The sequence below is a fragment of the Mus musculus genome, chromosome 5 (genome assembly GCF_000001635.26).
Source record: "Mus musculus strain C57BL/6J chromosome 5, GRCm38.p6 C57BL/6J".
NCBI classification, from domain to species: domain Eukaryota; kingdom Metazoa; phylum Chordata; class Mammalia; order Rodentia; family Muridae; genus Mus; species Mus musculus.
The window spans coordinates 11,194,722-11,220,259 of NC_000071.6; the positions used below are offsets into that span (position 1 = coordinate 11,194,722).

A 25,538-nucleotide genomic window follows, 5' to 3' on the forward strand; every position below is an offset into this window, starting at 1 on the left:
GGCAAAAGCAGCCAGATTCTTCACCAAAATACCACTCAAACAGTTTCTAGGCCACATACTAATATCTTCCTACTATAAAACCTTTTGCATCACTTTAAGTCACCCTCAGTACCAATTTCTTCCATATTTCTTGTAGGATGGGCCAAAGGCACCCCTTAATGCATTGCACCACTTTCTAAATCAAAAGTCCCCAAATCCACATTCCTCCAAACAAACACATGGTCAGGCCTATTATGTCAATATCTCACTCCTGTTGGCAAAGACTGACTTAGTTAGGATTTCTATTGTTCTACAGAGCCACCATGACCAAAGCAACTTTAATAAAAAAACAACTTTGAATTGGGGCTGGCTTATTGATTCATAGGTCTAGATAGCCATAGCATTTGAAGAGGTAAGAATGTATATCCTCTCCTGAATTCAAACAGGAGAAGCTTTGGTCATTGGTAGCCTGGAGAAGGGTCTCAATTCCCACCCCCACAGTGACACATTTCTTCCACCAAGGCCAAATCTAATTTAGCATGGCCTCACCTCTTAATAGTGATATTCTCTGAGACTAGCATATTGAAACAACCATCCCACTGTCTCAGTTAGGCTTTTGGTGCTGTGAACAGACACCATGACCAAGGCAAATCTTATAAATGACAATGTGTAATTGGAGCTACTTACAGCTTCAGAAGTACAGTCCAGTATTATCAAGGCTGCAACATGTCACCATCCAGGCAGGCAAGGTGTAGGAGGAGCTGAGAGTTCTGCCTCTTAATCTGAAGGCTGCTAGCAGAGTCAAAGCCTCCAGGGAGCTAGAGCTAGGATATTAAAGCCACCACCCACAGTGATACACCTATTCCAACAAGGCCACATGTCCAAATAGCACCACTCCCTGGGATGAGTATTTATAAACCATTTCATTCTACTCCCTAACCTCCATAGGCTTGTCCTAACACATAAATCTGTGGGGGCCATATTTAGCCTTAGCAAAATAAAAACATACATTTAGTCCAACTTCTAAATTCCCATAGTCTGTATTATTGTCCATGTTAAAAGGCCAATGTTCAAACTCTCTACTGAGATTCATCCAATCACTTAACTGGAATCCTCAAAGCATGACAGCAAATGAGCTAGGCAAATTACAAACATCTCCTTGTCTTATATCAAAGTGGTCTTCAAATCTCCAAAGCCATTTTCATCTTTGTTTACTGCAAACTTCTTTTTCCTGGGCTGGTTCTACTCCCTGTTATCAGCTTTCTTCAGCAAATAGCCTGTGGCTCTGGCAACTCAAAAATCTTGATTCTCCAAGGAAACTTCAGTGATATAGCTCCTTCCACACATGAACTTTTGGGCTCCTCCAATGGGCTTGCTTCACTTCTCCAGCTCTGCACTCTGTGGCATTCTAAGCTTAGGTTGATCTTCTCTACTCTTGCTGCTGCTCTTAGTGATCATCACATGGTACTGGCATCTCCAATACACTGGGATCTTCAGTTGCAACTAGGCTTCAGCAATAACATCTCACAGGCTCTCTTCATAGTGCCAAACATTATCCCTTCAGTCCAGAGCTATCAATTGCAATGGAGGCTACCTCTCCACCAATGGCCTTCTATGGCTTCTGATAGTGCCATACCTCAGCTGCTCTTTATGACCCCTTCATGCCTTTAATACCAGTATCACCAGGGTGACTCTTACACATTGCCAAGTACACCTGCACCACAAGGTACAACCTTAGCTATCTCTGGAACATTGCTTCTTTGTGCTCTGAGAAAATACTTCCCAGAAGATATCACCTCTGTGATGCTGGTTTCTTCTTAATCACCACTAATTTCTTAGCTACAGCCAACCAGCATCAATAGTCCCAGTAGTTTCTTGCTCCTTTTGACTATAAAGCCAGAGACACATGGCTGAAGCTGCCTAGTTCTGCAGCTTGCAGAAACTGGAACATGGCCCTCTTGTTCTACTACATTATCAGTAGCTCTGTTTTCCAACTCCTTCACTGTCTATGCTTGTTTGTTCCAAATCTTGCTCTGTAGAGTGACCTTAAATTCAGAGACACAGGAAAACACACTACTGACCATCCTATTCTGCTTACATCTAGAAGGGAAACATTCCTTTTTTTCCCTTTTCTCCCTTTATGTTTTTCATTAATTTTCCCAACTGTTATACAAGTCTTTACTATCCAATGTTCTTCTTTTTAAAATTAGATATTTTTTACTTACATTTATTTTTTTAATGTTTTTTAATTTTGTTTTTTTTCATCTTAGGTATATTTTTAATTAGGTATTTTCTTTATTTACATTTCAAATGTTATCCTCTTTCATGGTTTCCCCTTTGAAAACCCCCTATCTCATCCCTCTCACCCTGATCATCAACCCACCCACTCCTGCTTCCTGGTGCTGGCATTTCCCTGTACTGGGGCATCAAGTCTTCACAGGACCAAGGGTCTCTCCTCCCATTGATGTCCAACAAGGCCATTCTCTGCTACATATTCACCTAGAGCAATAGGTCCCTGCATGTGTCCTCTTTGGTTGATGATTTAGTCCCTTCTCCTCCTCTATGTTGTCTTAAATACCCTTTGTTCAAAAAACTACTTTCTGTTTACTTATATTTTTTCCCTGTCAGCTGGTAACTTACTCTGCCTACTGACTAGTGGTTGACATTATTTACCTTTGGAATAAAGTTGTGTGCTAGGGTTGAGGCACAACAGAAGAAAGAGATAGCCTTTGTTTACAATAAACAGACAGCTCTTGGTTTAAAGCTCTGTGCTAGGGGTGAGTTACACCACAGCAAGGGATTTTCAGTAGGAAACACAGTCCTGGGGTTCAAGTGTGATCAAACATCCTGCAGCATTAGCCAGTAATGCCCTGTTCATTGTATAAATAGAGCTCTCTGGCCACTTTTCTGGTTGTTTCTAGGCATGTCTGAGTGCATCATCATGGGAATTCCAAGGAATATCACAACTTGGCTCTTCAAGCTGTTGCACATGACCAATAGGGACACAAAATCACTTAGGAAACCCTGATTTATTAATTTATTAAATTTACAGTGAAAAGATCAGCTTAGGAATGTTGGTAAGGGTCTGAAACTCTTGCCCCTCAGGGAGAGAGAGGCTAATTAACATTTCTCAGACCACAGGGTGGGAACTGACCTACAGATGGGGACACATTCCACAGGACTGACTGTTGCTCACCTTCAGACAAGGGATGTCCTTGTCAACTCATTCCCTAAAGACCAGTTTAAATGATGCACTGCTCTGCCAATCATATTGTGCCTAGTTGCTGGTGCTCTATTCTACCCCTGGGAACCATATAAACTCACCAGTTGGGTGCTGGGGGCCACTGCCTCTCCTTTGGGTCTGGGACGAACCTCGTGCACAGGAACAATAAATTCCTCTTGCTTTTTGCATCAATCCCAACTTCATGTGTTTTATTCACAGGATCTCCAGAAAGCTAAGGCTCCCTGGAGTCTTACAACAGCATTCTGTTTGCATATTTGCCTGCAGGCCAGAAAAGGGCACCAGATCTCAAGGTTAACTTTCTAGATGATTATCAGTCACCATGTAGTTGCTAGAAATTGAGCTCAGGATCTCTTGAAGTACAGCCAGTGCTCTTAACTTCTGAGCCATCTCTCCGGCTCTGAAAACCCAGGCTTTTGACACAAATGAATTTCCTATCCCTCTTGTCACATAATTTATGGCAAGGTATCACCATTTCTGATTTTGGCTTATTGTCCTAAGTGCTACTGAATAGAAAAGTAGGGATTCAGGAGTCAGCCCACAAACCACACAAACACTGCTCTCACTGAATCAGGCATAGTTTATAGAATGCACACCAATAAGGTCACCTTGTTCAGGAAACTCAAGACATGCCTGACCCAATGATATTGTATTTAAGGGAACTTCCATGAGAATAACATAGAAATTCATAAGTAATTATCAGTAAAAACTTATCAACAAAGCTTAAGCTATACAGTCATACAAAGTACATTTTGTAAAAATTACACTTCGATGGCCTGACATTTGTCTCCATTGGTAGGTGGCACTAATTGATCTTGACTAAAGTATGCGTTCTATACCCAAGTAAAATTAATGAACGTTGCTCAGAAAATCACATTATATTTTTGCAATAAACATACACAAATTTGTTCTCCATCTATAATGTCTACCAGTAAGAAGTAAAAGTATAATTCTATCCTATTTTGAACAATAAGAAAAATATGAATTTAAGGAAATTTGTTGGCAACTTGGCATGCCATGTTGCTAGCCAGATTCCACATTCTTTACTTACATTTGTTCAGGCATTCTCATAAGAGTGTCAAACAATGAAATATCACAGAAGAATGTTGTTGGGCCTAGTAATACAACTTTTATAATTTAAACTAGAAAAGATGACAAAATTCAGTTATAAATAGGCAACCTGTGATTTATGACTGTGTATATAAAATATGGACTTATATTTTTGCAGCATGTATACTTATATAAAATAAGATATTAAGAGGTTTATAGGGGGATCAGTGAAGTATTCTTTAAATAACCTGAATTCAAAAATAATCTGAAAACCGTAAAGCAGCTTTGCTATGGCTTCTTTAATGAACAGTTTCCAGTAAATAAAAATGATCTATGAGTTACACTTCTTAGATATCTAAGAATCTGATTGAAGAGAGGGATGCAGCAGCAGAGTGCCATAAAAAGGAGACTACTCAAAAGACAAAAGAAAGAAAACCTCAGACAGCCATGCTAACACCCTCATTTGGATGTGAGATGATTAGAAGATAAACAATGAAAAAAAAAAAAAGGTCAGCAGAGGTGGATCTCAATTACTTAGAAAGGATAAAATGCAATAATTATAACAACAGGCTCATCAAAACAAATGTGAACCCACAACAAACAATGGCCTCCTCAGATCCCTTCTATGCAGTAGAGGGTGGAAGTTAAAGTTAGCCCACAGGAAAAAAGCACATAGCACAACAAAGACTTATCACAGCTTCAAACTCAATTGTTCTTCATGAATTGTAAAAATGTTCAGTACAGACTAAACAAGAATGTGTTTAAATTTGTATCATCAGTTTCCTTGAAAAAAGACCTTTATGGAAGTATATGAAAGGACTTTGTAGAAAAATGTATTTATGCAGTAGGCAGAAATAAGAAGGATATCTAGAAATATCTGTATTATGTAAGTACAGGATATAGTCAATACATAACAATGTTTCAGAACCTAGCATTTTGTGCTATGAGTTTTAAGAATGAAAGGAAAAGTTTCCAGGTAATGTTTCTTTCAAACAAATGCCTGAGGCTAAGGATCTGGACTGGGGATAAACCAGCAGCATTCGTTGCACATGTGGTATCTAGGGCCACAGAACTTAAGAGATTCTGTGACTATTTACCTAGTATGCCAAACTCTTACTTCGAGAGTAACCACAGATTAGATTTTCAAAGAATGCCTAGTGAAGCTGATATGAATTGCCAGAATACAGTTTTGACTTATAGAATGTATATGCTTCTAATTAGGAAAAATAAGGACTGATATACCTCTACCACCACCCCACCCAAATCAATCAAATGAGTGTTTTTCACTTCTAGGATGTAGAAGATGCACTTCCCCCTATACCTCCAGATGAACTGGACAAGACTTTGCATGTTATGTGTACCAAGAGCCAGGAGGAACTGAAAGGTATAAATAGGGCCCTATTCAAGCTAGAAACTTTAAGGATCTAAAGGAGATTATGATGAAGGTGGATTGGAGATGGCTCACTTACAAGCTGAAATTACTGTTCCTTCAACAGTAGCAAAACCTCTAATCCTCAATGTCCAAAACATAACCTACAGGAGAATTAGTGTCCAGAAAGAAGATGATAAACCAGGCCTCCTTCACCATTTTCTCATGGATATGGTGCAAAAGAAAGGCAGCTAAGATCAAGTTCAGAAGTTCATGGGCTTATTATATCATACATATGTGATGTCTCAGGCAATCTAAATGTCATTTGCTATATCAAACCAGTAGTTTTGAAAATAAAAGTAAATAGAGAAACTATAGTTAGTATTTGAAAATTAAATTCATGAAAAAATTGAAGATTTAAAAACAACCAATGGAAAGAATACACCAATTATGTACTCACATTATGAAAATAAACAAACTATCGAACAACTGGTGAACAACTAGAACAACTGGACTTTTAGTAGACTGTTTATCATGGATGATTTTCTAAACAGATACCAGGTACTCAAATTAAATGAAGAGTAAGTAAACTATTTATACAGTCGGATTACCCCTAAGGAAAAAAGGAGAAAGAAAAAAAAAAAAAGAAAGAAAGGAAGAAAGGGTCAAAGTGGTTTTAGAGCAAAATACTTCCTGACCTTAAAAGAATAATACCAATACTCCTCAAACTATTCCACAAAATAGTAACAAAAAGAATACTACATAATTCATTATATGAAGCCACAGTTATGCTGATACATAAATCACAAAAGACTCAACAATGAAGAGAATTTTAGACCAATTTCCCTTATGAATATTGAGGCAAAAATACTCAATACAACACTCACAAACTGAATCCAAGAACAGATCAAAGTCATCCTTCACTATGATCAAATAGGATTCATCCCAGGAACACATGGATGGCTTAGTATACAATCAATTACATAAACAAATTCAAAAGAAAAAAGTCACATCTTTACCTTATTAGATGCTGAAAAAAGCTTTTGATGAAATTCAATACTCCTTCATGTTAAAAGTATTGAAGAGATGAGTACTTCCAAGCCCGTATTTAAACATAATAAAAGCAGTATACAGTAAACCAACAGCCAGTATTTAAAGGGAGAGAACTTGAAGCAATCCTACTAAATGCAGGGGCAAGACAAGGGTGCCCCTTCCTCTATATCTATTCAATAGAGCTCAAAGTTCTAGCTAAAGAAATTAGACAACAAAAGATTGAAGGGGATACAAATTGGCAAAGCAGAAGTCAAGGTATTACTATTTGCAGATAATAAGATAGTATACATAAGCAACCCCAAAAATTCTACCAGAGAACTTCCACAGCTGATCAAAAACTTCAGCAAAGTGGTTGGAAGTTAAATTAACTCAAACAAATCAGGAGCCTTCTTTTATACAAATGATAAATGGGCTGAGAAAGAAAATAGACAAACAATACCCTTCACAATAGTCAAAAATAATATAAAATATCTTGAGGTAGCTCTCACATAACAATAGAAAGATCTGTGTGAAAAGAACTTCAAGGTCTCTGAAGAAATTAATCAAAGAAAACTTCAGAAGATGGAAAGATCTCCCATACTCATGGACCAATAGGATTAACACTTACCAAAAACAATCTACAGATTCAATGCAATCCACTTCAAAATTAAAACACAATTCTTCAAAGACATGGAAAGAGCAATTTTCAATTTCATATAGACAAGTAAAAAATACCCAGGATAGTGAAACTAATTCTCAAGAATGAAATAACTTCGATGGGAATCACCATCCCTGACCTTATGCTGTACTACAGAGCTTAGTGATAAAAACTCCATGGTATTGGTACAGAAACACAGAGATAAAACAGTGGCATAGAGTTGCAGACCCAATATAAACCCATACACTTATGGACATTTGACCTTTGACAATGAAGCAACAAAACGTACACAGGGGCAAAAGCATCTTCAATAAATGGTGCTGGACTAACTGGAAGTCTGTAAGTAGAAAAATGAAAATAGATCCATATTTGTCACCTTGCACAAAGCTCTAATCCAAGTGGATCAAGGACCTAGACATAAAACTAGATACTATGAATCTAATAGAAGAGAAATTGAATAAAAAGTAAGGTATCTCTGACCCAAAAGTCCATGCATGATATGAAATCACTAATCAGTGGATATTAGCCACAAATGCACAAAATATCCACGATACAATCCACAGAACTCAAAAATGTTAACAAAGAGAGGGCCCAAGTGAGGATGCTTCAATCACACTCAGAAGTGGGGAAGAAAATAGTCACAGAAGGCACAGGCAGGGTGGGACCTGGGTGGGAGAGGGTAGGGTGCGGGGGGAAAAATCAGCAGAATCAGGTATAAAGGAAGACAGGAAAGAAGCATATAGGGTCAGCAGAATGAACGGAAATATGTAGCCTCAAGGATGGGTGGTTGTGATGCGGACCCCTTTGAAAGTGTGAGAGACTTGCAAGGTGAAAAATTCTCAGTGCTTACTGGAGGTGACCATGGCCGAAATGCCCAACAGTGGAGAGAGGGAACTTGAAGAGTCCACTTCCAGTAGATAGAAAGAGTCCCCAAGTGGGGATGGTTTTACAAACCCAAAGTCAAAATTTTTGACCCAGAATTGTTACTGTCTAAAAGAACTGCAGGAACAAAAAATGAAAAGAGACTGAAGGAAAGGTAATCCAGTGACCAGCACAACTTGAGATCCATCTCATGGGGCAGGGAGGACTAAAGTCTGACCCTATTGCTGATGCTGTGATGTGCTTACAGACTGGGGACTAGCATGGCTACTCTCTGAGAGGTCTACCCAACAGCTGACTGAGACAGATGCAGATACTTACATCCAACCATTGGACTAAAGTTGGAGGCCCCTATGGTTGAATAAGCTGAAGGATTAAAGAAGCTGAATTGAAGAATGACCCCCTAGGATGGCCAGCAATCATAAATAGACAGGACCCCTGGCACCTCCCAGAAGCTCAGCCACCAACCATGTAGCCTATAAGCACTGGTCCGAGGCCCCTGGCACATCCATAGCAGAGGACTGCCTGGACTCAGTAGAAGATGAGTCTAATCCTCCAGAGCCTTGAGTCTCCAGGGAAGGGGGTGCCTGGTATTGGAGGGAGCATCCTCTTGGAGACAGGGGAAGGAGGAACAGGATGGACAAATTATGGGAGACCGAAAGGGAGTCAATGGCTGGATTGTAAAGAAATATATTAGTAAATAAAAAATAAAACAAAAAGAAACTAGCTAGGTTATGGGCCTTAAATAAAAAAAAAAAAAAACTACTATTTTGCAAAAGAGAGTAGCAATAAAATGATGCCTAGTGGCATATTGCTATACTCATAGATCAGAGTATCACTAAACCCTCAAGGAAGAAACTTCTTGCAGTAGGTGGTTATTAACACATATTTTCAACTGGACAATGTGCAGAAAGTGAAGGACTTAGGAGCACTCAGCCTTTTTCAAAAACCTTCCTCTCAAGGCTCAAAAGTCTATGAAGAACTGAAAACAGAATGAGCCAGAGTTGGTGGATAACTTTAAGGCAAGAATACTATCTAAACATAACAGGTCTGATAAACATGAGCTCACAAAGACTCCACAAGTTCTTCAGAGTTTCAAAATATACAAAAATCCTAGTAATGAGATGATAAGTGGACACAAAATATCATCCTCAACCAAGAAGCTAATTGTAATCAATAACTGTTGGGAAGAGGAAAATAGGCTGTCTTCAAGGCTAGTGTCATGCACAAGAGTGGGTAGCCCAAACAAACAAACAACAACAAAAACAAATTTCATACTCTTTGTATTTTGGGGGTTTTTTGTGTGTGTTATACTGGCATGTTTGTTTTGGTTTTTTGTCTTTTTGTTTTTGTTTTTGAGAGAGGATAAAAGAGGAAAAGAATATGAATTCTACAGGAAAGTTGGGGAAATTGGGGAAGCGCTGAGGGAGTGAAAATATATGATCCAAAAATAATATATGAAAAATTAATAAAAAGGTTCAAAGAATAAACAAGTGAGCATGTTTCTAAATATTAATTAAAGTCTTTGCATTTAAGACAACAGTTATTCAATTTAAAATTAACCATTTTGTCTCATCCTTGTATTGGTCTCCTTGCTGTGTTCAGCTAGTACAGGATGTAACATAGTGCCCTTTCCTCATACACAGGCTGAAAAATATTCTGCAAAAATTTCTTTCAAGCAGTGTTTGAATTGACAGAGTTTGGTAAACTTAAAATTTGTTTCCTCACAGTTCTTTGAAACTAAGTTCTTGATGTGTTTCTCTATATATTGGTTCTAGTAGCTGATAACTTATATGAGAACGGAATAAAGTGCAGGTTTTATTTTCCCTCAGTGTCCTGGAGACGCAGGTGTTTATGTATCACTGCCCATATCATAGTGTTCCTGTGATAATGTGGTGTCAATTGGCAGCTATAGAAGCAATTGTGCTCTAAGAGTTGATTTCTGATGTCTTTACCAAAACTAGGACTTTACACCCATGATAGTACTTTTTATGATTTGGCTTCTCCAATGCAAAGTAAGGGGAATCTGATTTCATGAAATCAATATAGTTTGCTTTAAACAACTACAAAGTAGAGATATTGGCTAAGTGTGGAAAGCCTTAAACAGTGATGGGAGCAGGTGTGTCTGGAAATAAAACCAAAAAAGAAAGCTAGGCAAAAAGAATATAAATAACATTTTATGTGTTGTATAATATTTGCTATGTGAAAGATATGGGATATTAAAGGATTAACTGGAGGTGAGGGCAGTGGACAATAAGTATAATAAATAATAGTTAGGTAAACCAAAACTAAGTACACATGAAAAAACTTGATAGGAACCAACTAATTAGTAAGCTAATCTCAAAATATGTTTTAAAAGATTAAATGAGCTTGAGAACTTGTTCTGCATTCATTAGCCTATGCAGACACATTTATTCAATGACTATCACAAGGCGAGGCACAAAATACCTCCCTATAATTTATTCGTCAGGCCATATGAGGAAGGCTCCAAAACCATACAGGTTACCACTCTCCTTATTTCCTTACCATATCTATATGGTAAAGATGATTCTGCTGAAAATACCACCCACTTTTGCAAAGAACTTACTAGAAATTTAATCTCTATCTCGCCTAGAAATGTCTCTCTTCTACATAGGTTTCATGCTGTTTTGGAGGATGCTCAGGGAGAAAACACATCAATGGTCTGATTTGGACCTGGACACTGCATAATTTAATAACCATTATCCAAGAGAAAGGTAGATATAGGTATATAGATACAATACAATATTGACATGATTGTTGTAAGTGAATCACTGGTTTCTGATCTGTTTTGGGTTTGTCTTTGCAAGAAGAAATTTCATCCTTAATACTGTAATCTATATCCTAGAGTAGGATGTGCTATGGTAATTTTGCTAATTGTCAGAGTTGTCAAGTTGTACGTACATTTTTGGGAACCTACTTTTAGAGCTTTTTAGAGGACTCAAACTCTCCTCTAGCCCACCACCCAACAGAGGTAGTGGGAAAAATGTTATTAGGATACAGGGGAAGTGGAGCAGTTCAGCAATATTTCTTTGGGGACAAGATTGATCTTCTTTGTCAGCAGTTCAGTTCCATATCAAACACCATATATGATTCAGCAGCCACAGACCAGTCCTCAAAGCAGGAACCAAGCAAGAACCAGCAGCTGTAGTCCAGTCCTTTCAACAAGGAGACATCAGACATTAAGCACCTGTTAGTCAATCCTGAAGAAACCAACAGCCTCACCACCTGGCCTGGGATGAGGCTGCAGAAGCAGAAAGCTGCCTCAGGAACCTCACAAGCAGTTCTTGGCAAGTTTCTCTCAATGGCAGAGTTATCACAATTTAACAGTGCTATGTAAGGAGAACCAATATATGTGTGTCTTTAGTGAAGAATAACAAGGCAGAGCAAACCAAACCAAAGCTCTGTGCTCATCTCCCACTGTCTATGGGATCATATTTATACTCCTTCATTCCAGGTCCTTTCACATGTTTGCTATATCAAAACATCCTTTCACCCATATCTGCTTCAGGAAAAGAGTCTTTCATGTATTTGCTTTAGCAAGACCTTCTTTCACCTGTGTGCCCCAGCAAAACATTATTTGATAGAACTAACTTTCCAAAGAACTGGAAGTTTCCATTTCATTAAAATTACATTCTAACGTCGGGCCTGGTGGCTCACACCTTTAATCCCAGCACTTGGGAGGCAGAGGCAGGAGAATTTCTGAGTTTGAGACCAGTTTACAGAGTGAGTTCTAGGACAGCCAGGGCTACACAGAGAAACCCTGTCTCGACCCCCCTCCCCCCAAAAAATACCTTCTAAATAAACTCATAGATACAGACTGTTCTTAAACTTTGTCAGATCAACTTTTCTTTCCATGTGAAGTAATTAAAGAAAGATGAGATGCTTCTGGTCAAAGTGCAGAGAATCACAGACTGAGGACTCAGGCCTGAATGGAGCATAGAAGTTAACAGTTGTGCCCCCTCCAAGCTTGGCCAAAGCTCTGGAAACCCTGTTGAAGAGGAAGTAGAAAGAATGGAAGGTCTTAAGGGTGAAGAAGTGTACTAGGAATTTCTGTCTCCTGAGGATGACATAACTATTGCACTCATGAACTGAGAGGAGCTCATGTGTTGCTTCTTGCACAAGATTTGCTGAAAACACAGCAAGCCTAATCTGAGCATAGATAATAAGGGTGTTCTTCATGCCATGTCCCTTATTGGTGGAACTACTCTCAATGGTTAGTTGCTAGTGATAGAACCTAGTGGGGAAACCCCAACTCAATTCCCGATTCGGCATGCACCCCAAAAATCGCAAAGGACCATCTTGATATAATTACATGAGGTCATTTAATTATGGAGCTCCGGGCTGACATGCATCCCACACAGGAGATAACAGATGTAGGCCACGAGGCTAGGAAGCTAGGAGTATTTATGGGGTAAGGGGCTTAATGGTGTGGAATTCAGCATAGCGACACACTATTGGCTTATTCAAACATCAGCAGAAAAATTACATGTACGTGCAGGGTGTCAGAGTTCTGTGAATTGTTGACTCAGTTTAGATAGCCCTGTTATGTCCTCACATTCCTCTTTATCTTTAAGGTTAAGCTGTTCCCAGGAATATTTAACTACGGGGCATACCCAGGTTTGCTTTTCTTTTTTCTCAGCCCCAGGCAGCCTCTAGACTCACAAACAACCAGCAATTTCTGAGTACTTTATATGACTTACAGGTCTTGAAATTTCATCTTTCTTTCACTAGGAAAGGGAATATAATTCTCTTTTGAGCATGTGTCCACTGTTAATTTTCCATGGTGCACTTCACACAGAAAATCAGAATAATCAGAATGTGATGAGGATGAATCATTCCATAGCAGCTACGTCAGTATTGAAGCAGTTGACAAAATTCTCCTGGGGGGGGGGGTTATTTGTAGTACTGGGTAAGAACACTGATGTCTCTTCTCCCCTATCAGCCTGCGTATTACCTTCTGGCACTAAGAAATATAGCCAGTAGGGAAGACATTTTCACGTGGAATTCAGGCTGATTTCTCTATGTCCTGTAGCAAAACTCTGTGGTCTATCCAGCAATAGGGTCTTACCATGTAGTTACGGCCTTAGTGAGTTATGTGAGAGAGGCACGGCAGAGGGATGAAACTGACGGTCAGGTATGTGTTGAGTGTCATATTGGAGGGAATTTAATTGGAGAATGTTGTGTTGTGTAGATGTAATCATATTGCATTGTATTCAATTAAAAAAAAAACTCTTAGGCAATCAAGGAAGCTCCCATCTGTAATCTCCAGGGATTACAGTAGGAGGATTCCTATCAATCTTAGACAACCCTGAGTTGTAAAGTAAGAAGCTGTCCAAAGCAAAAGCAAACAAACAAAATCTTTTTAAATGTAAACAAGTAGGAATAGTTAGTAAAGAATAAAGTATCAGTGAAATAGAATTAGATATCAGAAAGTAAGACAAGAAATATCTACTGTTAAGATATCTTAAGTACAATAAGTGCTACTAAATTTTTCATAGTAAAATAATGAGATTCATATAAATGAAATTCATTACACTTAGGACAGACATAAAATGTTTAAAAGCCATATCAGTATAACTATTAACCCACAGGTAATATTCAAAACAATGTAATATTAAAGTCTGTATTAGTATTTTATCAATAAAGTTTACTTGAATCCAAATGTTGACATTAGGTGAATGGGTGCTAACAACATGTCATGAGTGCATTGAAAGCAATAGAGAAGGATACAAGCAGAAATGTAAGGTTTGGAACCCCTCTTCAATGTCTAAACTTATATGTTTGACTACAGTGACTAATATCATGAAGTCACAGAAAGATACTAGGTATCACTAGAAATAGGAGTGATGAGGTAAGAGAATTGTGAGTCCCTACCTCATTGACACCCTAAAGTACTGAGAATTTTCTTCCTAGTCTATTTTGTGTTGCCATGTATAATTTTGAAACAAGATCCCCTAGAGTTTAAGCTAGTCACCCTAACTCTAATCAGATGATGGTGACCTTTGTACGTCTCACATATCTTCTCCTGTATGCTAGGATTATACGCCTAGGAGAGACCACAGCCAGTCTGACTACTTGCAGGCCTTCCTCCTCTCCTCCCTCTCCCTCCCCCTCCCTCTCTTCCTCTCCCTCTTCCTCCCCTTTCCCTCCCCTTCCCCTCTCTCATTTTCCTTTACTACTTTTTTTATTTCTTCCTTTTCCTCTTTCCTTTATAAAAAATATTATAATAGAGACAAACAACTTGAAACTAAGCTAGCAATTATAAAATACTTCTTAATTAATACAACAGTAAGAGGTGTAACATCTTATTTCAAAAATAAGCCTGTGAATGCTATAGAAACTTAAGGATTTCAAAGAATACTGAAGGAATGGGAAAAACACCTTATTTAGCTCTTATTCAAGACCAGTGTTAAAATTCAGTAGTAAGAAACTGTTTCCATTCTCATCTAAAAATGAGCTACAAATGAACTGATGTCTATTTTTAAGTAATAGATAGATAGATAGATAGATAGATAGATAGATATATAGATAGATAGATAGATAGATAGATAGATAGATAGATAAAGGGTGAGGTATGAATATGAAGCACACTGTGAAAGATACAAATAATTTTATATAGTTTCATAAAATACTGCACTGCAACATTTGAAATGATTGGCAAGAAGAAAACTAATAGCAAATACATGAGGAAGTCCTCAGTAGCATTTTCCAGACCACATGTAAGTAACACACACACACAAACACACACGCACGCACACACACACACACACACACACACAGACACACACACACACACACACACACACACACACACACACACACACACACTCACACCTATCAATCTTCAGTGATTGTTAGATGAGTGGAAGCTTCTTGGTGGCATGGTAACTACTTAAAAGGCTTTAGTTGTTAAAATGTTTGTCCAAATTCTCATCAACTTTGCATAGGCTATTTTGCTAATAGTATTGCCATAACACAGGTGTCAAAAACACAACCTCTATGTTTAAATAGTCAGAATGACATTATAAAAGTGGATAAAATCCAAGAAATTTAGAGTTCTAAAACTTAGCCTGGTATAACATAGTTAATGTTTTTTCAAGTTCTATAAATCAATGAAAGGGAAAAATCCAGTTTTCCAAGCATAATTGTGCAATCTCTATAACTAATTTCAGAAAGCCAAAGTCATTTAAATAATCAGACTCGTCAATTAGCCTAGCTGTGCAGTTACTACAGATTGAATTTACCTGGACTCTTTTTTTTTTTTTTTAGATATGACCTTGAGAAGTTTCTGAACTTCTCAATTTTCCATCCTTCAAAAGCTCACTTTAAAAACCTCTCACTTGTTTCAACATAGTGCTAAAAATAAGTTAGCTAGTTCTTCAAAAAATGCTATTTTTAAAATTAGGAAAGCCAATAATAAAATCAAATTGTCACTAACACATTAGGGATTTATTCACTGTTTTTCCCAAGGGCCTCTGAACTAAAGTAGATGTACAAAATGTATACCTTACCATTTATCTTTCTTCTTTGGCTGTCAAACATGTTAGCACATATTTGTAAATAAACAAGGCAAGGTATTTTATTAGTATAACTTTTGAGATTAAAATTGTTATTTGCCAAGACATTAGCTACAAGAAATTAAATTTTTATTATTCCTATCCATATTGAGAAAACATATATTTACAATGAAAACATTAGATCTTGGTTTTACTGATTCTAAAACAACAAACAGGTTTGTAATTAAAAATCAAACAACTAAGCCCAACCTAGAAGGGAGATACATTTATCATTTTAAGGATTTAAAACATTCAGTAGCTTATTTATTTTTTCTTTCTCTTTGTATAGTATGTGGTGATTTGTATTACATTTGATGAAAATATATTCAGTACATTTGAAGAATGTTTCAAACTTCTTTCTTTCCATTTTGTGAAATCCTACTTGTAAATAAAATGTAATGTAAACATAAAATTCAATGTCACACACAGAGCAAACCTGTCAGATTATGAGTCCAAGAAGAGCTGACAACATGGATGTATAAATAAAAGAGATTTAAAGGGAAGAGGAAAAGGAAACTGTAAAGAAAGGGTATAACCAGGGTGCTTATCTTCTTTAGAAGATAAAGGAATTAAGACAATTGCAACAACACTTAGTCTCTGGAATAAGGTTGAATGGAAACAGTTGAAGAGGAAGGGACTACTACTGTCAAATTGTTGGGAAGCCTATTGAAGGATGGGGCTCTAGGGTGATTCTAGGGATCTGAATTGGTACTTTGCCCTGGTTACTGCCTGGCTGCAGGAGAGTGGTGAAAGAGACCATGGCATGATGTAGACTGTCAAGAGTGGGCCTGTCAGTCAGTTTTTCTCCTACATCTGGGTGAGTGGTCTGTGTATTTTCAGGGTCATTACATGGTTTAACTAAAAGAACTTATAGTAGTGTACTTACACCCTAATATAAAACCTAATTTGGGGAATACAGATATTATAACTATTTTATTAATTAATTAGATCATATCTTATATGACACATGGGTTTCTATTTCACATATATTTAAAATTTACCTGTATAGGAAGCATGAAAATCAAAACTCAGAGAAGATACATAACAGATTTGCTTGATGTCTTTGGCATGGATGTAGCTATTTAGTTGCACATTTATTATCATTCACTATTCCCTTACCTACCCATGGTATTATAAAATGAAGAGACTATAGGAATAAGGAGGCAGAAACTTCAGGTTTCAAAAACTATGTTTTTCTTACTTCCCAATTCATAACTGCTGAACTTGCCCTATTCAACTCAAAATTTCCTAAAAGGTATTGAAGGTAATTTACACATTTGAAGTACATTCAACTGAGTCAAAGTTTCAGCAGTGATTCCTGGCAAATATTAATAATATTCCGACTTATGTAGAAAAAGAGGAAGTTGAACAAGCTTAATAGGATAAAAAGGTTTATTCTGGGGTTTTTAATCCCAGCCTGATCTCTGATGTTCCTTGAGTAAATGTGAGTTTGGCTCACATTCTAAAGATATATCCACAAATGGCATTAATGACTAATAACTGTAGATTTACACAAAAGTGTTATTCTTCAAGAAAGGAAACATGCCTCTAATCTGTGGTTTCTAAAATATATGTGTGAAATGGGAAGTAATAGACATCGGGCCAAAGAACATGTTTCTTATGGTTTCAAGATGTAGTTTGGGAAAAGCTCTTTGACTTTCTAAGGAAACTTTATTAAATCTAAAAGTGCACCAAGGCAAAGAATAAGGGAAGTGGCAGAAGAAAAGCAATTGCAGAATTGCTGTAAGAATTTTGTATTATGGTTGCACACTTGAAAATTATCTTCATTTAGAAGAGAATGAGAAATAATTATTGTGAGATTGTAAACAATTTGGATTCAAAGTAAAGGTAAAGGTTTTATTTTGTAATGTACTTTATGCTGTATTATATGCTGAGATATGTTTTGGCAATAAATATCAATTTTGAAGATTTGTTTTATTTTCATTGTGTATATTTATATGTGTCTGTGTGTGGATATATCCACAAGCATGCAGATACCTGAAAAGGTTAGATAAAGAACAATACCACCAGAAACTTGAACTATAGTCAATGATGAGTCACAGACATGGATTCTCGAAACTAAACTTAGGCCCTATATAAGAGTGATTTATTCAGAGTCATCTCTACAGCCTCCAAGTTAAATTTGAAAATGCCATTTTAGCATGTATTGAGACAATTGATGTCTTTTACCCTAATTTACTATCATACTAAACTTCATTAACAGATCTGTTTCAGCCTTCCCTAATTCAGCTTAATTAATCTGGACCCCCCCCCCCAAACTTTCAATCACTGGACCACCAAACAGACAGCATACACTAACTGATATGAGGCTCCCAACATCCATACAGTAGAGGACTTCCAGGTCTGTGTTCATTCAGAGATGATGAACCTATCCCTCAAGAGACTGGAGGCCCCAGGTTTTTTGAGGTCTAGTGAGGTGGGGGTGGGGCTATTCAAGGGGAGATGGGGTGGGGTGGAGAGGAGGGGTGGGATCTGGAACAGTCAGAGGGTGGATAGGGAAGGGGGGGAATGGAATATGGAGTGTAAAAATGAAATACAAACAAAATTAAATTAAAAAAACAAATTTCTTGAAGAAAATCCTTTCATACACTTCATAATTTAATTAATTGATTCAAATAAGGTAGAATTTACAGTAGCATAAATGTATAATAATATGTTATCTGTAATATATTTTGCTGCTATGCATAATTATATGCTATATTAAATATATAGTATAATATATATTTATATAAAATATAACAATGCTGCTGAGCATGCAAAGGATTGGAATTAAATAAATAGGTAGATAGATAAATATAGATATATAGATGTAGATATAATTAAAAGAAATAGTCTTTGTTCTGATAGAATTAATTTATATGTGTATATATAAATATATAAAAATATACACATAAAACTTTCATGATGATGAAAAGAAACACAGCTCATTAATATGACTTGTTAATGAAATATAATATGCTCAGAGATATTCTATTTGGAAATACAGCAATATGTGGTAGAGAAGTTGTTGTATTATTTTGTTATCTTTTGCAAATTAGAGATAAATATAACTTAAATATGTCAAAAATAAAATTAAAATGTATTTTAAAATTTATTTAGCATAAGCTATGAATATGTGATTTTACATATTTGAAGATAATTGCTAGACATGGATTCTGTTGTATTTATTTTTAGTATTTCTTTTATTCCTTCAATACTTGTATACATTCTCAAGAAAAACAACTTACTCCAATTATCATATTTTCTATTTATGAATAAGATTCTAATGTGTATCATTGTAATGAACACATATTACCTCACAATATTGTTTATTAGTATTTATTAATATTTAAGATTTAAGAATATCGCAAGTATATGGTCCTTTGATTATGACTTTCATATTTCTGGATATAGTGGTCTGAACTAGGTATCTATTGTGTTATACACTGTTTTAATACCCTTTGATTTTCATGGCCTTTAAAATCTGCTGGCATTTTAGGGTGCCTGGCTTTGTATGTGTGTTGTTCTTTCTTCATAGCACCAAGAAAATTCCCCAGACAGATCATTATGAGACAAATATCTAGAAAAGTACCACTGAGTTTGTTCTAACTTGGCCATCTATTGCTGGTAATGGGGCTTGCCTTTAAATGTGGTTTGTCTACTGATCACTGGAACAGCATTAGAGAAAGTTAATTTTAAATTTATTGCCTTGCTCAGCCATCTTCTGCGAAGATTTTACCTGCAGTAGTTGGAATCAAATGTAGACCTATAAATAAACACTGTGCAGAAATTGAAAGATCTTGATACACTCACTAAATGCTAAATTGTATGTCTCCATCAAATCTTTCTCTTCAAGGCTCAAAGAACTTTGTTGAAGAGGCAAAAGACATATTGCACGATCCGGTGGAAATATATCCAGAAGTGCCCCAACTGGTAAGAAGGACACATGCTCCACTATGTTCATTGCAGCTTTATTTATAATAGCCAGAAGCTGGAATGAACACAGATGCCCTTCAACAGAGGTATGGATACAGAAAATGTGGTACATCTACACAATGGAATACTACTCAGCTATTAAAAAGAATGAATTTATGAAATTCCTAGGCAAATGGATGGACCTGGAGGGCATCATCCTGAGTGAGGTAACCCAATCACAAAGGAACTCTCACAATATGTACTCACTGATAAGTGGATATTAGCCCAGAAACTTAGGATACCCAAGATATAAGATACAATTTGCTAAACACATTAAACTCAAGAGAACGAAGACCAAAGTGTGGACACTTTGCCCCTTCTTAGAATAGGAAACAAAACACCCATGGAAGGAGTTACAGAGACAAAATTTGGAAGGGTGACAAAAAGTTGGACCATCTAGTGATTGCCATATCCAGAGATCCATCCCATGATCAGCTTCCAAATGCTGACACCATTGCATACAGTAGCAAGATTCCTAGCAAACACAGAAGTGAACGCTCACAGTCAGCTATTGAATGGACCACAGGGCCCCCAATGGAGGAACTAGAGAAAGCACCCAAGGAACTAAAGGGAACTGCAACCCTATAGGTGGAACAACAATATAAACTAAGCAGTACCCCGGAGCTCTTGTCTCTAGCTGCATATGTATCAAAAGATGGCCTAGACAGCCATCACTGCTAAGAGAGGCCCATTGGACTTGCAAACTTTATATGCCCCAGTACAGGGGAATGCCAGGGGCAAAAAGGGGGAGTGGGTGGGTAGGGGAGTGGGGAGGGGGTATGGGGGACTTTTGGTATAGCATTGGAAATGTAAATGAGCTAAATACCTAATAAAAATGGGGAAAAAAAAGAAATAATGTCTTTGCCTGGTGTGGTGGCTCATGCCTTTAATCCTAGCACTTGGGAGGCAGAGGCAGGAGGGTTTCTGAGTTCGAGGCCAGCCTGATCTACAAAGTGAGTTCCAGGACAGCCAGGGCTATACAGAGAAACCCTGTCTCAGAAAAAACAAACAAACAAAAAAACAAACAAACAAAAAACCCACCAACAACAAAAAGAAAGAAAACAAAAGAAATAATGCCTTCAAGACAAAATACAGCTAATAAACTTATGAACACAACTGTTATTTGCTAGGTTATGACTCAAATGGAAAATTCCAATTATGTATCCACAATAACTTTATGTGTGTTTATAATGAGAAAAGACAGATAATCATCTAATTACTTCTCTCTAAGGCTCATATAGCTGTTATACCACAGGGCAAGTAGGGATAAAACCACACAAAATTTTAAACACTTCTGAGGTGGAGAATTTACTTTTGTGGTCCTGTCTATTTTGTGAGTCTTATGCTTTTTGTACCTTGGTTAGCACCTCTTTCCTTAGATTAGAACATTTTTCTCTGATTTCTACAAATCATTTGAGTTACAACATAAGAAAAGACTCTAGTATATATTGTCAACACATAATTTGGATACAAAATTAACTATCTCATATTCCTTTAGAGGTAAAAGTTGTGTTTTTGCATTGACAATATTATATACTGGAGCTTTTCTTAAAGACTATGTGGCTGTATTTTTGTAATTACATGAATGTATTTTTTATTTTTAATACTTCATTATAAGCATATTACACAGGCAACCACTATTTGGATAGTTATTTGGTCATCTTTCCTTTAATTAGAGACTTAAATCATAGAGATTTCTACTGTATTATTTGTACTTTCCATAACTTATTGAGGATTTTGTTATCAGAAACCTCCATGAATTTTTCAACATGTGATTTTTTATTACATGAACATTAGTAAATTACATATTCTGATTTTTCTCACAGAATGTCTGTATTGTGGTGATTTAAATATGTGACCACACAGACTGATGTATTTGAATGAATGGAAGTATTAGGAGATGTGGTTTTCTTGGAGTAGGTGTGGCCTTGTTGGAGAAAGTGTGTTACTGTGTGGGTGGACTTTGTAATCTCATATGCTCAAGTTATGTCCACTACAGAATGATGTCATTCTACTGTCTGTGGACCAAGACTTAGAACTTTCAATGCCTTCCTGAGCACCATGTCTGCCATGTTTCCTGCATTAATAATAGACTGAACCTCTGAAACTCTGAGCTAGACCCAAATTAAATGTCTTCCCTTAGAAAGGTTTCCATGGTCATGTCTCATCACAGCAATAGAAACCCTAAGACTATTATAATGGATGGAACTTCCCTTCCATTATAACTTGATATAATCCATTATCTTAAAAATATTGTTAGATGCAGAAAAAGCATTTGACAAGATCCAACACCCATTCATGATAAAAGTTTTGGAAAGATCAGGAATTCAAGGCCCATACTTAAACATGATAAAAGCAATCTACAGCAAACCAGTAGCCAACATCAAAGTAATTGGAGAGAAGCTGGAAGCAATCCCACTAATATCAGGGACTAGACAAGGCTGCCCACTTTCTCCCTACCTTTTCACCATAGCACTAAAGTATTAGCCAGAGCAAATCGACAACAAAAGGAGATCAAGGGGATACAAATTGGAAAAGAGGAAGTCAAAATATCACTTTTTGCAGATGATATGATAGTATATATAAGTGACCCTAAAAATTCCACCAGAGGACTCCTAAGCCTGATAAACAGCTTCAGTGAAGTAGCTGGATATAAAATAAACTCGAACAAGTCAATGGCCTTTAAAAAAAGATCATGTAATCACAGTTTTGAAAACAAAGTATAAATATACGTAGTTTTGATGGGGTTTTACATCAGAAATAGGTATGTGTATGATTTGTTGACAGTATTTGAGATTTCTTCCCATCTCATGTGTTCATAAAATTTCTAACATATTTTTTCATGTGTCCTTTTTCCATTTATTTACAACTCATACATTATCATGCTTTTTCCTAGAGAACAGCTTTTGGAATGTTTTAACTCTATTTTCATTCTTTTAGTAGCTTATGTTTTCTAAAATAAGAAAACTTTGAGGCAGGCAGATTTCTGAGTTCAAGTCCAGCCTGGTCTACAGAGTGAGTGAGTTCCAGGAGAGCCAGGACTTCACAAAGAAAACACGTCTTAAAAAATTAAAAAATACTTATCTCCTTGTACTTAGGTCAAATCTAAATGGATCAAAGAACTTCACATAAAACCAGAGACACTGAAACTTATAGAGGAGAAAGTGGGGAAAAGCCTTGAAGATATGGGCACAGGGGAAAAATTCCTGAACAGAACAGCAATGGCTTGTGCTGTAAGATCGAGAATTGACAATGGGACCTAATGAAACCCCAAAGTTTCTGCAAGGCAAAAGACACCGTCAATAAGACAAAAAGACCACCAACAGATTGGGAAAGGATCTTTACCTATCCTAAATCAGATAGGGGACTAATATCCAACATATATAAAGAACTCAAGAAGGTGGACTTCAGAAAATCAAATAACCCCATTAAAAAATGGGGCTCAGAACTGAACAAAGAATTCTCACCTGAGGAATACCGAATGGCAGAGAAGCACCTGAAAAAATGTTCAACATCCTTAATCATCAGGGAAATGCAAATCAAAACAACCCTGAGATTCCACCTCACACCAGTCAGAATGTCTAAGATCAAAAATTCAGGTGACAGCAGATGCTGGTGAGGATGTGGAGAAAGAGGAACACTCCTCCATTGTTGGTGGGATTGCAGGCTTGTACAACCACTCTAGAAATCCGTCTGGCAGTTCCTCAGAAAATTGGACATAGTACTGCCGGAGGATCCAGCAATACCTCTCCTGGGCATATATCCAGAAGATGCCCCAACTGGTAAGAAGGACACATGCTCCACTATGTTCATAGCAGCCTTATTTATAATAGCCAGAAGCTGGAAAGAACCCAGATGCCCCTCAACAGAGGAATGGATACAGAAAATGTGGTACATCTACACAATGGAGTACTACTCAGCTATTAAAAAGAATGAATTTATGAAATTCCTAGCCAAATGGATGGACCTGGAGGGCATCATCCTGAGTGAGGTAACACATTCACAAAGGAACTCACACAATATGTACTCACTGATAAGTGGATATTAGCCCAAAACCTAGGATACCCAAGATATAAGATACAATTTCCTAAACACATGAAACTCAAGAAAAATGAAGACTGAAGTGTGGACACTATGCCCCTCCTTAGAAGTGGGAACAAAACACCCTTGGAAGGAGTTACAGAGACAAAGTTTGGAGCTGAGATGAAAGGATGGACCATGTAGAGACTGCCTTATCCAGGGATCCACACCATAATCAGCATCCAAACGCTGACACCATTGCATACACTAGCAAGATTTTATCAAAAGGACCCAGATGTAGCTGTCTCTTGTGAGACTATGCCGGGGCCTAGCAAACACAGAAGTGGATGCCCACAGTCAGCTAATGGATGGATCACAGAGCTCCCAATGGAGGAGCTAGAGAAAGTACCCAAGGAGCTAAAGGGATCTGCAACCCTATAGGTGGATCAACATTATGAAAAAACCAGTACCCCGGAGCTCTTGACTCTAGCTGCATATGTATCAAAAGATGGCCTAATCGGCCATCACTGGAAAGAGAGGCCCATTGGACACACAAACTTTATATGCCCCAGAACAGGGGAACGCCAGGGCCAAAAAGGGGGAGTGGGTGGGTAGGGGAGTGGGGGTGGGTGGGTATGGGGGACTTTTGGTATAGCATTGGAAATGTAAATGAGCTAAATACCTAATAAAAAATGGAAAGAAAAAAAATTTTAAAAAAAAAGGAAAAAGAAAAGAAGAGAAAAAGAAAAATTAAGAAAAGAAAACTTTAACTTGTTCGCCAGCTTTGAATAGAAAAGTAGGAGTCTTGTGGTTTGCTAAATGTACACTTGAATGCTGAGTCCTCATTTTAAAAGATGAAGAGCTACTTTCTGGTAAAGATGCTGTTCTTGGTTCAACTATGAATGACATTGTTTTGTACAGAATCTTGCACATGCTTGAAACTCAGTGTGACCATGTAGTAATAACTGGCCAAATCAGAGCAAGCAGAACTCTAAGCCTGTAGCCAAATAGATTTAACTTTATATGCTTGTTTCATAGAAGGGAGCTCATAAAAGAGAGATTTTGCAAGTAAACTACAGGAACCTCCATTTGTATTAAGCTTAATTTGAAAGTCATTGGAGAAGTCAAAGATTGCAGAGTAAGGTCACTTGATTACATTAGGAAGATCACTTGAAAGAATGACAGTGAAATTCAAAGATAAGGAACTATAATTTAAAGGACCTAATTAATAAAGCAGCATGTAGAACTTACATACAATATGACTGTATACATTTATAATAGTTATGTATATATATGATATAGATTAGATATAGATACATATATTTAGGCATATACATATAATGAGAGTTTATAAACCAACTGGAAGTATACATACAACTATTATTGGAATGTGTACATTTTAAGAAGAATGTTAGATTCAAATTAAATTTGGGGTACAGATCTAAACAGACAGGAATTATTAGAGAGATTTCAAATGGCCGAGAAACAGTTAAATGTTCAACATTTTTAACTATCATGAAAATGCAAATCAAAACGGCCCAAAGATTCCATATTATACCTGCCAGAATGGCAAAGATAAATAGCCCAAATGACTGTTCATGTTGGCAAGGATGTAGAGCAAGGCAAAGACTTCACCAGTGGTGGTGGGACTGCAAATTTGTACATCCACTTTCAATCAATTGGGTCATTCCAAAGAAAATCACTGAAAAATGATATCTGTCATGAAACAGCTATACCACTTTTGGTCATATACCCCAA

At 37.1% G+C, this 25,538-nt stretch overlaps 1 long non-coding RNA gene across 5 annotated transcripts in view; it reads right to left on the reverse strand.

The window, feature by feature from the left end:
* The window catches only part of Gm4047, a 42,982-nt gene that overhangs the window by 4,754 nt on the left and 12,690 nt on the right, over nt 1-25,538 (reverse strand). For 4 of the 5 annotated variants that reach the window (XR_003955845.1, XR_003955848.1, XR_003955847.1 and 1 more), the window contains one exon: nt 3,304-3,481. This is a non-coding gene — a long non-coding RNA (predicted gene 4047). The remainder of the gene's footprint in view (nt 1-3,303; nt 3,482-25,538) is intronic. The other variant, XR_003955849.1, reaches the window with a different exon arrangement.